This window comes from Bactrocera dorsalis, chromosome 1 (assembly GCF_023373825.1).
Source record: "Bactrocera dorsalis isolate Fly_Bdor chromosome 1, ASM2337382v1, whole genome shotgun sequence".
Lineage (NCBI taxonomy): Eukaryota > Metazoa > Arthropoda > Insecta > Diptera > Tephritidae > Bactrocera > Bactrocera dorsalis.
The window spans coordinates 7,257,977-7,269,405 of record NC_064303.1 but is presented as its reverse complement, the minus strand read 5'-3'; the positions used below and the strand labels follow the sequence as shown (position 1 = coordinate 7,269,405).

Genomic DNA, 11,429 nt, shown 5'->3' with positions numbered 1-11,429 from the left:
TGTTTCCCCTTTTTCACTTAATTGCTTAACGCCAACGTGCTGCGATAAGTGCGCGCCGGTTTTATGATGGACAAATGCCGCCTACCTTTCCAACTGGCAAGACAGGAACACGTCGAAAAATATAGAAATATCACACATATCACAGTGTATGATGACACTGCACAACATATGTGTATATACCACATATACAACCACATAGCTATCAACAAACCCACATGTTTCGGCGCGAATAAACACCGAAACTCTGGAACTGGTTCTTGCTGCGCCCACATGCATTTGCTGAGCGTGTGCGATAAGAGCGGCCACAAAAACACTCGAACGGTCATTGACGAGCCATAGCAACATGTTGCGCACAGAAGTTGTTGATAAATTTTGAGTGAAAGGGCACGCCTACTTGTGTTGCTAGCGGTTTATTTTGAGTGTTTACGTTGAAGTTGAGTTGGTGTTGGAGTGGCTCTCAATTCTGCGCTCTCTCTCAGCACGTTTTGTGTGCACTCAATGACGCGCTCTCGCTCAAAACACTGCAGTTTACTCATTCTTCAAGTGAGCGCTGCTTTGACACTGCGATATACACGATCCCGGCTAGCGCGACTAGTCTTTAGTCTGTTTGAGTAGCGTGACGTGTATGGTACGAAATTCGCATGTGGAATTGCTTCAACGCCAAGAAAATGAAGCGTTCGAAAAAGTGTTGAATAAAATTTCATACCCAAAGTAATAACAGCAACATTAAGTGAAATTTTCGAATTGGAAAAGTTTTTAAACATTTTCGAAATTAAAGTGTTCAAAAAGCAAAATTTCATGCGCAAAGTGATAATTACAACAATATTGAGTTGAATTTTCGAATTGGAAAAACTGTCGAAGTTTTAGTGTTCAAAGAGCGAAATTTTATATCCAAAGTGATAATTACAACAATATTGAGTGGAATTTTCAAACTCGAAAAATTTTGAAAAATTTTCGAAACTAAAGTTTTTTGAACTTGTGCATTTTTGAAAAAGTTGTTCCAGAATTGTATGCAAAATTGTGTTTTTGTAAAAAATTTCAATAACAAAAAACGAAAATTTTGAGAAAAAATTTTGAAAACCGGTTGCAACTGTGAATTTTTGAAAAAAAAATTGAAATTTGTGAAGAAAATAAAATAAAAGTTTTCTTGTATTGAAGTTGTAAGTGACAAAAAGGCAACAACAACACCTTATGTAGCACCTGTGCATAAATCTTTACGTCGTGTCACATTCCTCAACCATTTGTGGCATTACTCCCTATAAGCCCCTTCGGCACTAAAAAAAAACAAGCTCGTGGTGCGAAAAGAAGCAAAAATAAATATAAAACAACAATAACAACTGCTAAAGCAAAGTGAGTTCACAAGTGCATAAATATTTTTTTTCCTTGCAACACGTCATTTGTGCCGCATACTTACGCATACATAAGTGCATTTGTGAAAACAACAACAACAATAGCAAAAGTATTGCAGGCTTTGTGCAAAACGTGTGTGTCTATCGAGTGAAATCGGCTTAAAGGCAAGCCGCTCAGCGCCGCAAGTGGATTACGCATTGGAAAAATAAGCAAAAATAACAAAAACAACAAGTGAGAACAAAAACAACACGTGAAAACACAAACAAAAGCGAATCAATACAGCGCACACAAAAGGGTATTGAAAAATAATAATTGCAAAAACAACAACAAACATCAATAATTATATGCATAACTCCGCATAGCATACAATTTACACTTGTGGCAACGTGCAACGCTTTCGTTACGGATATTGCCACATTGCGCGACCTTGTGGATTAAAGTGTGTGTATAGCAACAGCGTGTTGCTTGCATAAACATTGTTGCCGCATTGCTTTGTTGGAAGTGTGTGTGTGTGTAATAATTTTCTACTTTAATTGAAATTGTTGCACAATTCTTTGGCGTAATTATTTATTGGATTAAATCGAGAACTCTACGCTGCATTCTACACTTTGTCGTTCAACGGATAATATATAAGGTGAGTACAAGCACGCGTGTTGCAGCAACATATTGTTTTCGGATTTGTATTTGTTGGAATTTTTTTCAGGGACTTTTTAGTTGCACACTTTTTGTTGTTGTTGTTGTAATTTTATTTTTTTGTGTTTGTTGTTGTATTTTTTGTTTTCATTAAATTGAGTTATAAGTGTTTGTTGTTGTTGTATATATTTTCTTTTGAATATTTTCTTTTTGTTGTGTTTTTTTCTGTGTTGTTGCATTTTTTTCTATTTGTTGAATTTTTTGATTTACTTATACATTTTTTGTATATATATTGTTTTTGTTGTAATTTTTTGTTTAAGTTGTTTTTTGTTTTGTTGAATTTTTCACTTCATTTGAATTTTTTGTTGTTGTTGTTCTGTTTTTTCTTTTTGTTGTAATTTTTATTTCTGCTGTATTTTTTGGTTTTGCTTTTTTTTATATTTTTTTGCATATTTTTTGTTTTTGTTGTAATTTTTAGTCAAAGTTGTATTTTTTGTTTTTTGCTGTGTTTTTTATTTTTGTTGTATTTTTTTGTCTGTTGTTATTTTTGTGTTGAATTTTTTGCTTAAGTTAGAAATTTGTTATTGGTGTTGTATTTGTGGGTTTATTGTAATTTTGTTGTTGTTGTTGTAATTTAATTTTTTTGTTGTAACTTTTTTTGTTTCCATTGAATTTGTTATATTTGTTTTTGTTGTATTTGTGCCTTTGTTGTATGTATTTTAGTTTTGTTGTCTGTTTTGTTTTTGTTGTTGTAATTTAATTTTTTTGTTTTTATTGTATTTTTTTCCCATTTACACACACGTATCTACTCTAAATCGTTGTAAAATATGCGAAGCACATCAAAATACGTTGCAAGCGCACATAAATCATGTTTGCGCTAGTTTAGGCGCCAACAAGTAAGCTACGAAATGCATTCACGCATTGTAAATTGCATAGTAAATCAACCGTTATTTAAATAACATTAGTTTATGCCACAAAGCTCCTGCTGTTTGCCATTTTTAACGCAAATATGTTTATTGTTTTTGTTGTAGCATGCATAATTCATGCCATAACACGTATTTTGCGTGCAACGTCGGATATCTGTGGACTCATGCCGGTTGCTGGGCATTATTTTGTCATTAGCGCGCCAAATGGGTGGTCTGTTTTTCTTACTAAACTATTCTAACAAAAGATTCTTATACACATCTGTAGCGTGGCAAGTTCTAGCTTTGTTGCTTCATCTACTCTACCCACCTCACCTCGCTTACATTTATTTTTTCCATTTCTATGCATCTCTAATTCTTGTTCAACTTCAAACTCCGCTTCTCCACTTTTTCTTAAGTTTTCAGCCTCATCTCGCGCTTCTATCTGCTTCTTTCACACTCTCCGCTGCTGTGGCAACAACTTAAATTATAGTTCTTTGCGCCATCAGCTCACCATTAGTAGTCTGTAGCGCCGACTCTTGATTGCCATTGTGTCTCAGCCTCGTCTTGGCTTTATGCTTTGGTTGTGTTTCTAATGTTGCTGCTTAATAATTAGCATCAACGTATACTACCTGCTCATACAGGCGGTGTTGTTGTTAAGAATTTTTTATAAAAGAATAACTATGGCTTTGTTATTTTTAATTTCATGTTGCGAATGTGTTACGCATGTGGAGCTATGTTTATTTTTAATGGATTATGTAAGCGACCTAGATAGGAATGTAGTGGGAATCTGCGCTGGCAGAGTAGCTTCATATATGTGTATGAAGCTATAATCAATCTAATTGAGTGTTTGCGGAACTATAATTTAATGAAGGAGATATTATGTTATGTATTGGCATTGAATGGATTGTTAGTAAACATAGTATGGCATAACAGAGAATAACTAAAAACAGATGAAAATTCTAAATATTGAGTAGTCGAAAAAGTCTTTTCGTATTTTGCCAATAGATGTCGTTGCAGTCGAATATCTCCAGTTCTATCAATCACACAGTTCTCCTCTTACAAATTCTTTCCAAACGAAATTTAAATAATTTTAATATATTTACTTCACTTCTATTACAACAACAACTTATCCAACCACAAATAAACCGCCTCCTCGATCCCAACAACTATGAATTTGAAAGTTATACTCTTCAGAAACATTTCTAAGACTTTTTCAAATACCTGTACCTGTCTAAAACTTTATGTCTGCATATAATTTTCCCAAACCCATAAAAACTCATGCTTCTTCCCCCACATTCCACACGAAAATACACGTTAAAAAATGCTAATAAAATCATAAATAACAATCAAATATGCGCAAATGAAATCAAATACCAAACAGACGATACTTAATATAAACACTAAACTGTTTAATAGCTTGTACGGTTGTGAATTAGTTGTCCGAACTGAAATTAGTGCCCAAAATGTTAAATGAAATGTTGATGAACAGATTTCTGTTCCTCATTGCCGACTGTCACCCGTTAAAGGCATTTCACACGACCGCCAAGCGAAGCGGGCGGCACCAAAAACAGAACTCGTTAGCAGGTTGAAAAGACTAAATTGAGGCAGCTTAATGAGATATTTATGAAACTACCTGTACTATGAATATGAATATGTGTTAGTGTGTATAAATGTTATATTTATATATCATATTAGGGATTTTTTGGCAAATATAATATTATGACTGGGATTTTTATGAAAAAATGTTTCATAAAATTCTAGTGTAGCGCGTGAATGAATGACATTTTTTATCGCCAGTTTGTGGAAGATAAAAATATTGCTATTCTTGAATACGAATTTATAAGAATAGTTTGTGCATATTTAGAAACTAGAAAAGTAGAATTTTGATAGATAAACATAATAAAATCTGAGTTGGCGGAGCTTGGCTGAAAAATAGATGCGTTTTTTATGCAAAGAACTTATTAAGAAACTTGTGTTTATAAGAATATATATTTTCAGTTCATTAAAATCAAAAAAAAAAATTATATATACATACCGTCACATAAAATTCAAACAAAATTTGAGTTTTGATTATAAAATGGTTATATATTGGTTATCATACATGTTGTAAAGTGGTTATATATTAGTTATGTTGAGAAAAAATCTGAGTTTTGGTTATCAAACGATGATATATTGGTTATTATACACTCATATTGCAATAAATTTAGAGTTTTCATTATAAAATGCTTATATATTGGTCATTATATCAGAAAACGAATTTTCATTTTTTTTATTACTATTTTGCGTTTTAAATGACGTTATACAAATATGTGTATATAAAAAATGTGTAAAATTATAAAAATTAAAATAAATATTTTTTCTGCTAAAATTTTACAAAAATAAAAACAACATAGTATATAGTTGCAAAATTCTACTTTTTATTCATACAACTTTTAAACTATTATACATTAAAACACCTTTTCGCTTTTTATAACCAACAAATTCTTATTAATTTATTGCTGTCTTTACGCTTAGTTATTCATATTCACACATTTTTGTTTTTTTTTTCTTCTGAAATTTTAGTTTATAAATCACTCAATTAATAATTCATTTATTTATATGGATTTTTAAACGCTTTTCGCCCACTAAATCAAGCAGGGCAAGCAAGGTGATCAATTTTATTTGACAACTGTATATAAATGCTATGATAAAAGTAAAAAAAAATAAAAAAATAAAATGTGTAAAATATAACGAAAATGTGAAAAAGAACTGAATAAAGAACAGAAACAGAAAAAAATATGAAAAAAATAAATTCTATAAAAATTGGAATTTAACAAGATAAGTCACCGAATTGTCATTGAAATCGTGGCAGAGTTTGAGGAACAAATGTAAGAAATAACGAAAATGAAAAAGTGTCAAAAAGAATTATTAGTTCACGTAAAATTAAAAAGTAATTTATAATAGCTCGGAAATATAATAAACAAAGCAAAAATTATGTGATTTTGGAAAAGTAAAAATAGGAATATAAAAATTACATAAAAATCTGACTAACAAAAAATACACAAAACTGAAAAAAAAATATTTGTATCGTCATCTAAAATGCAAAATAATGTAACATCACTTTTTATAATTTTACAGGCAAAGGAAAAACGTTGTAATAGAAAGCACTTAAATTTGAAAGATTGGAGTTTTGGTTATAAAATGGGTATATGTTGGTTATATTTTGGTTATAAAATGGTTATATATTGGTTATAAAAATATCAAGTTTACAAGCGAAGGAAACGATGTAATAGAAACCACTCATATTGAAAAAAATTGGAGTTTTTGTTATAAAATTGGTATATATTGGTCATAAAATGGTTATATATTGGTTATATATTAGTTATAAAAGTCTCAAGTTTATAGGCGAAGGAAAAACGATGTAATAGAAACCACTTCTAATGAAAACATTGAGTTTTGGTTATAAAATGACTATATATTGGTTATATTTTGGTTATATATTGGTTATATTTTGGTTAAAAAGGGTTATATATTGATTATAAAAGTCTCAAGTTTACTGGCGAAGGAAAAAAGTTATAATAGAAACCACTTCTAATGAAAAAACTGAGTTTTGGTTACAAAATGGCTATATATTGGTTATATTTTGGTTAAAAAGGGTTACAAAAATCTCAATTTCGTTTTTTTATGTTACGTTGTTTTACATTTTAGGTGACGATATGTAAATACTAAAATAAAATAAATATATTAGTAAAAATTAGACAAAATTATGAGAGAAAGTTAAAAATTAAAAAAAAAATTAAATTAAAATATTAATAAAAAAAATATTTTTTTAAAATATTGTTATCGGACAAATAATAATTTCCTTATACTCAAAACTAACTTCGAGATACTCACTTGAACGATGTGAAATTTTCTGTGTGTATTCTATATATTTTATGTACATTAAAGAAATATAATATAAGAAATCGATTTTTTTAATCAAACTGTATGTAAGGCCTTAAATCACCAAAAAAATGGTACACAGACAATTCCACTTAAAATTTATTTCTTTAAAACAATTTTAAATACATTAAAATCTTAATTTTGCCAGCAATTTCCAATAACGCCGACTCACACGCCTAAAAATAACAATGGCAGGCCTACATATAAGATATTTCTCGTTTTTCAAGCACCAAGTGGCGCTTGACAACTGTCAGCATTCACTGCTTTGGCTTTAACATCTACCCTATTCAAACACACACATACACTCAAACCGAGAAAAATATGCAAATCATTTGCAGTCGACTGACTGTCAAATAACTCTCTTTCTCATTAAATATAAATCTTTGAAACAGTAGCTGCGTCTGTGCGTCAACGCAGCATTCCAGGAATTTTACACAGTGGCACGGCAAAACAAGAAATTGTTTATAAATATTTGCAATTCGAAGATATTCAATGAAGAATGTGCTGTAAATAAAGGTATGTGTATATGGGTAGATATGCTAATTGCTGACTAAGCCAGATTTAGTCGTAATTGTGTTATAAAACGGTGAAGTGCTTTGCAGAAATGAATTGTCGTTTAGTTGACACTTTTCTGAAAAAAACAATAATGAAATTAAAATAGCACAAAAATAACAACAAAATTAAAATAGCTTGGAAATAACAACAACAAAATTAAAATAGCACAGAAATAACAACAAAAGTTAGCTTTAAATTAGCAACAACAAACTATTTGCGAAAATGCGAAATATTTTAACAAAGCACCTAATGTTTTGTGCAATTGCAAAGTTGTTGCCATCGTTGGTGTTGCTGTGTTTCAATCGCAAATTAAATGCGCGATAATAGCTGACAGCTGCTTTTCTATTAACAGGGGCATTATTGAAATGACTGACAGGTCTGCAGGCGTGTCCGTGAAAATATTGATACATTTAATGCGCTTAAATTGGCTTGCGCAGCTTAAGCTCGAAATAATTGGATGAATGAAATGGTTTTGTATAATTTGCGCGCATTGCTATATTTATAATATGTTATTTATATGCATTTAATGAATGCTTAGTTGAAAAATACAGTTTTGGGCAGCTTTTTATGAGCATAAATATATATATTTTTTTAAATTTTTTTTTATTGGTTATTTTTTTCATTTCCGTTTGATGTCTCTTTCAAACGCCACTCAACGCTTACATTATCTAAAAACCATAAAAATATTTCTATAGGCACATGTCTCATTAAATTTACATATGTATGTATTATACTTCTGTATTGACGTAGCCACTGCTTCCGCCGGCGAAGCGGTTATGTTTGTATATGACAATAAAATTGGCAGTTGACCCATCAAATTGTCTCGTAAATTAGACTAAGTCAAGCATTTTAGAGGATTAGCTCTAAATAAGTAGCTCTTCAGAAGCACAAATATTTACAAAAATGAATTAAAATACAAAAGCTAACCTTTCAACGGCATTCACTATACATACTAGGGTGACCAGACGTGCTTATTATTGAGTATAAAAAAAACATTAAAAAAGAATTTTTAAAGTTGTTGAGAGCGCTGAAAAGTGAAAGAAAGTTTTCAAAAATTTGTGAAAAAATTTTTGAAGGTGTTCAACTGGCTTGGAAAGTGAAGAAAATTTAAAAAAATTAAGAAAACCGAATATTAAAAAAATGTTATAAAAATATATTTTTTTTAATTACTACATTTATGTGACAGTAATTTTATTTTGTCATAATGTTTAAAAATATTATTTTGATTTATTTAATTGAAATAAAAAATTATAAAATAAAATATTTAATATTTTTTTCAAACACCGCCCAAATTTTTTTTTTAATACATTATTATAATTTTTGTTGCTGTTTTTTTATAGAAAAATATGAATTTTTTAAAAATTTCTAAATCCTTTTTTAGTTACAACTTTTTTATAAAGTTTTTGTAATTTAATTAATTTATCAACTATTAGAATTTGTCTAATTTTTTTTAAATAATTACTTTTTTTTATAAAAATGTTTCAATTATAATATTTTCCTTTATAAATTTTTTAATAACAAATTTTTTATAAATTTTTAAATTAAATTTTTTTATAATTTTTTTTAATAACAAATTATTATAATTTTTTTAAATTAAATTTTTTTAATAATTTTTTTAATAACAAATTATTATAATTTTTTTTTAATCTTTTAAACTGAATATTTTTTTGTTATTAATTATTTTTCTAATTATAATATTTTTGTGTTTTCTTTTTCACAAATTTTTTTAAAGGTTATTTTTTATAATTTTTCTCAATTTTTTGAATTTATTAATGAAAATAAAAATTTTCTGAGATTTTTTATTATGTATATTTTTTGTAAATATTAGCTGTTTTAATAATTTTTCTCAATATAATATTTTTTCCAAATTCTTAATTTTTCAATCCTTTTATTAAATTAAAAGTTTTTGTAATTTTTTTAAATTTGTTTTATTTATTTTAATTTATTAATCATAAAAAACTTTTTATTGTTTCATTTTATAAATTTTTATAAATATTTTTTTATTAATTATTTTAGATTTTGTAAATTTTTTTATAAATTCTGAGCTTGTCTAATTTAAAAAAAAAAAATTATTTTAATAAAAGTTTTTTATTTTTTTTTATTTTATAATTTTTTTATAAATATTTTTCTATTTATTTTGTTATTTTTTTCTATATTTTTTCTAATATTTTTTTTTTAATTATTTTAAATTTTTTTAGCTTAATACAGATTACTAAATTTTTACACATAATTAAAACAAATTTTCTGCCAAATTATCAAAATATATAAAAAATTCAAAAAAAAGTATTTGAAACCACCATACCAAGCACACACCTTCAATCGTACACTTTAAAGCCTGAGTAATAGAAAAACAAGCACGCTGGCAGCTATCCCCACCAGGGCGCTTGAAATTCCAACAATTTGTATGCCAAGCCAATAACTGCTACAAAGGAGCTTTTTTGCGCCGCTCAAAGCGTGCCAACAAATTGGCTAAATTTTTTTAATTTTCTAACGATTTTATGTTAATTAAATTTATAGCTGCCTAAGCACTGCTCAATCACAACAATATTATTGAAAAATCACTGAAAAAATTGCTGAAGCGAGCAGTAAAAAATAAAATATCAAAAAACGACATTCACTGGACTCGCAGTGTTCTCGTTGTTGCTGTATGCTTATTGTTGTTATTGTATGCTGTGAATGCCTTTGCAAGTTGCCTATCGCTTTCAGGTTGTCTGTATGCCTGTCTACTCGTCTGTTAGCTTGTTTGTCAGTTCAAGCGCGTTGACTCTTTCTAATTGCTGCAGTTGTTGTTGTTGTTGATATTATTGTTGCTGTTGCCAACATTGTTGTTCTTGTTGTTATTGCTGAGCGCTGTTGTGTTGTTAACGCTTAGTTGACTTATTGATTGCCCATTACTTTGTTGTTCAATTGATTTGCTTGACTTTTGTAGTTGTAGTTGCAGTAGTTGTTGTTGTAGCATGATAGCTCCGCATTGTTGTGCAAATTTATTGATTTTCTCGCTTGAAGAGAGCAATTTATAATATGAAATTAAATTGTTCACTTCTTATTTGCACAAACGTCAGCGAAAGGCGCAGTCATTGTTGTTGTTGTAGTAGAATAGCAACAAAAATAGCAGAACTTTTGTGCTTTAATCGTGATACAATAAATACTGATTTAATGAGTTGCTTAAAGTAAGTAAATTTAACTAAAAACTATTCTATATAGCTATTCTATGAGCTTTCGCTCGAGCTTTCATGGCAAAAAAGCTTTAAAGCCTTAAATTTAAATTTTCAGTGGAACTTTTACTTAAAATAATATTTAAATTTAAGAACATTACTTTTCTGAAAGCTTCCAACTTTATTGTAGATCAAATGAAAGCAGTTTGCATCAAGCTTTTGAACTTTCATTCGAATTTACCTACGTAGATAGTATAATTACTTCATTCATGAATCGCTTTGTAATAAGTTGTAGGTAACCAAAATTTGTAGATATTTACATATATTACAAGCGTATTGAGCTTTCGTACGAGCTTTCATGTCAAAAAAGCTTATGTCACTCCAGACTGACAAACAAGTACCAGTACTTCAATGAAAGCTCCATCAAAGAAAACTGTTTTAATAAATTGCTTTCTAAGCTTTTGAGCTTTTACTCATATTTACCTACAAAGCTTTCACTATATTCAAATCAAATTATTAATTTTTTTCAGTAAGGTTAAAAAATTTCAAATAAATTCGGTCACATTTGAGTATCCTACCTTTCGTTAAAGCATGTTTCACTGCCTTCAAAGCTTTCATTAAAAATGTTTAACATAATTACAGACATTCACCAAAATAAATACTTACATGAGTTATTTTCCTCCTCCAAAGAATGTAAATACCTTCTATTTATAAAATTTTCCAACATTTGCTTAATCTAAAGTACACTTACAAAATATGTAATCTACCGGTTAAAGTACAGGTTATAAGCACACGCAGCTGAGTCAACAATATTCTGAAGTGCACTAACAGTGTCTGTAATATGTACATAATAATTATGGTACAAGAATCTCATTAATGGATTTAGGAAGCGCTATCAGTCAGACACACA

General features: G+C 28.8%; 1 protein-coding gene across 1 annotated transcript in view; it reads left to right on the top strand.

The window, feature by feature from the left end:
* Positions 1–592: 592 nt before the first annotated feature.
* The window catches only part of LOC105234242 (uncharacterized), a 77,073-nt gene continuing 66,236 nt past the window's right edge, over positions 593–11,429 (top strand). Inside the window, exon 1 of the mRNA XM_011216532.4 lies at positions 593–1,984. The gene's annotated coding sequence lies outside the window, so the exon portion shown is untranslated. The remainder of the gene's footprint in view (positions 1,985–11,429) is intronic.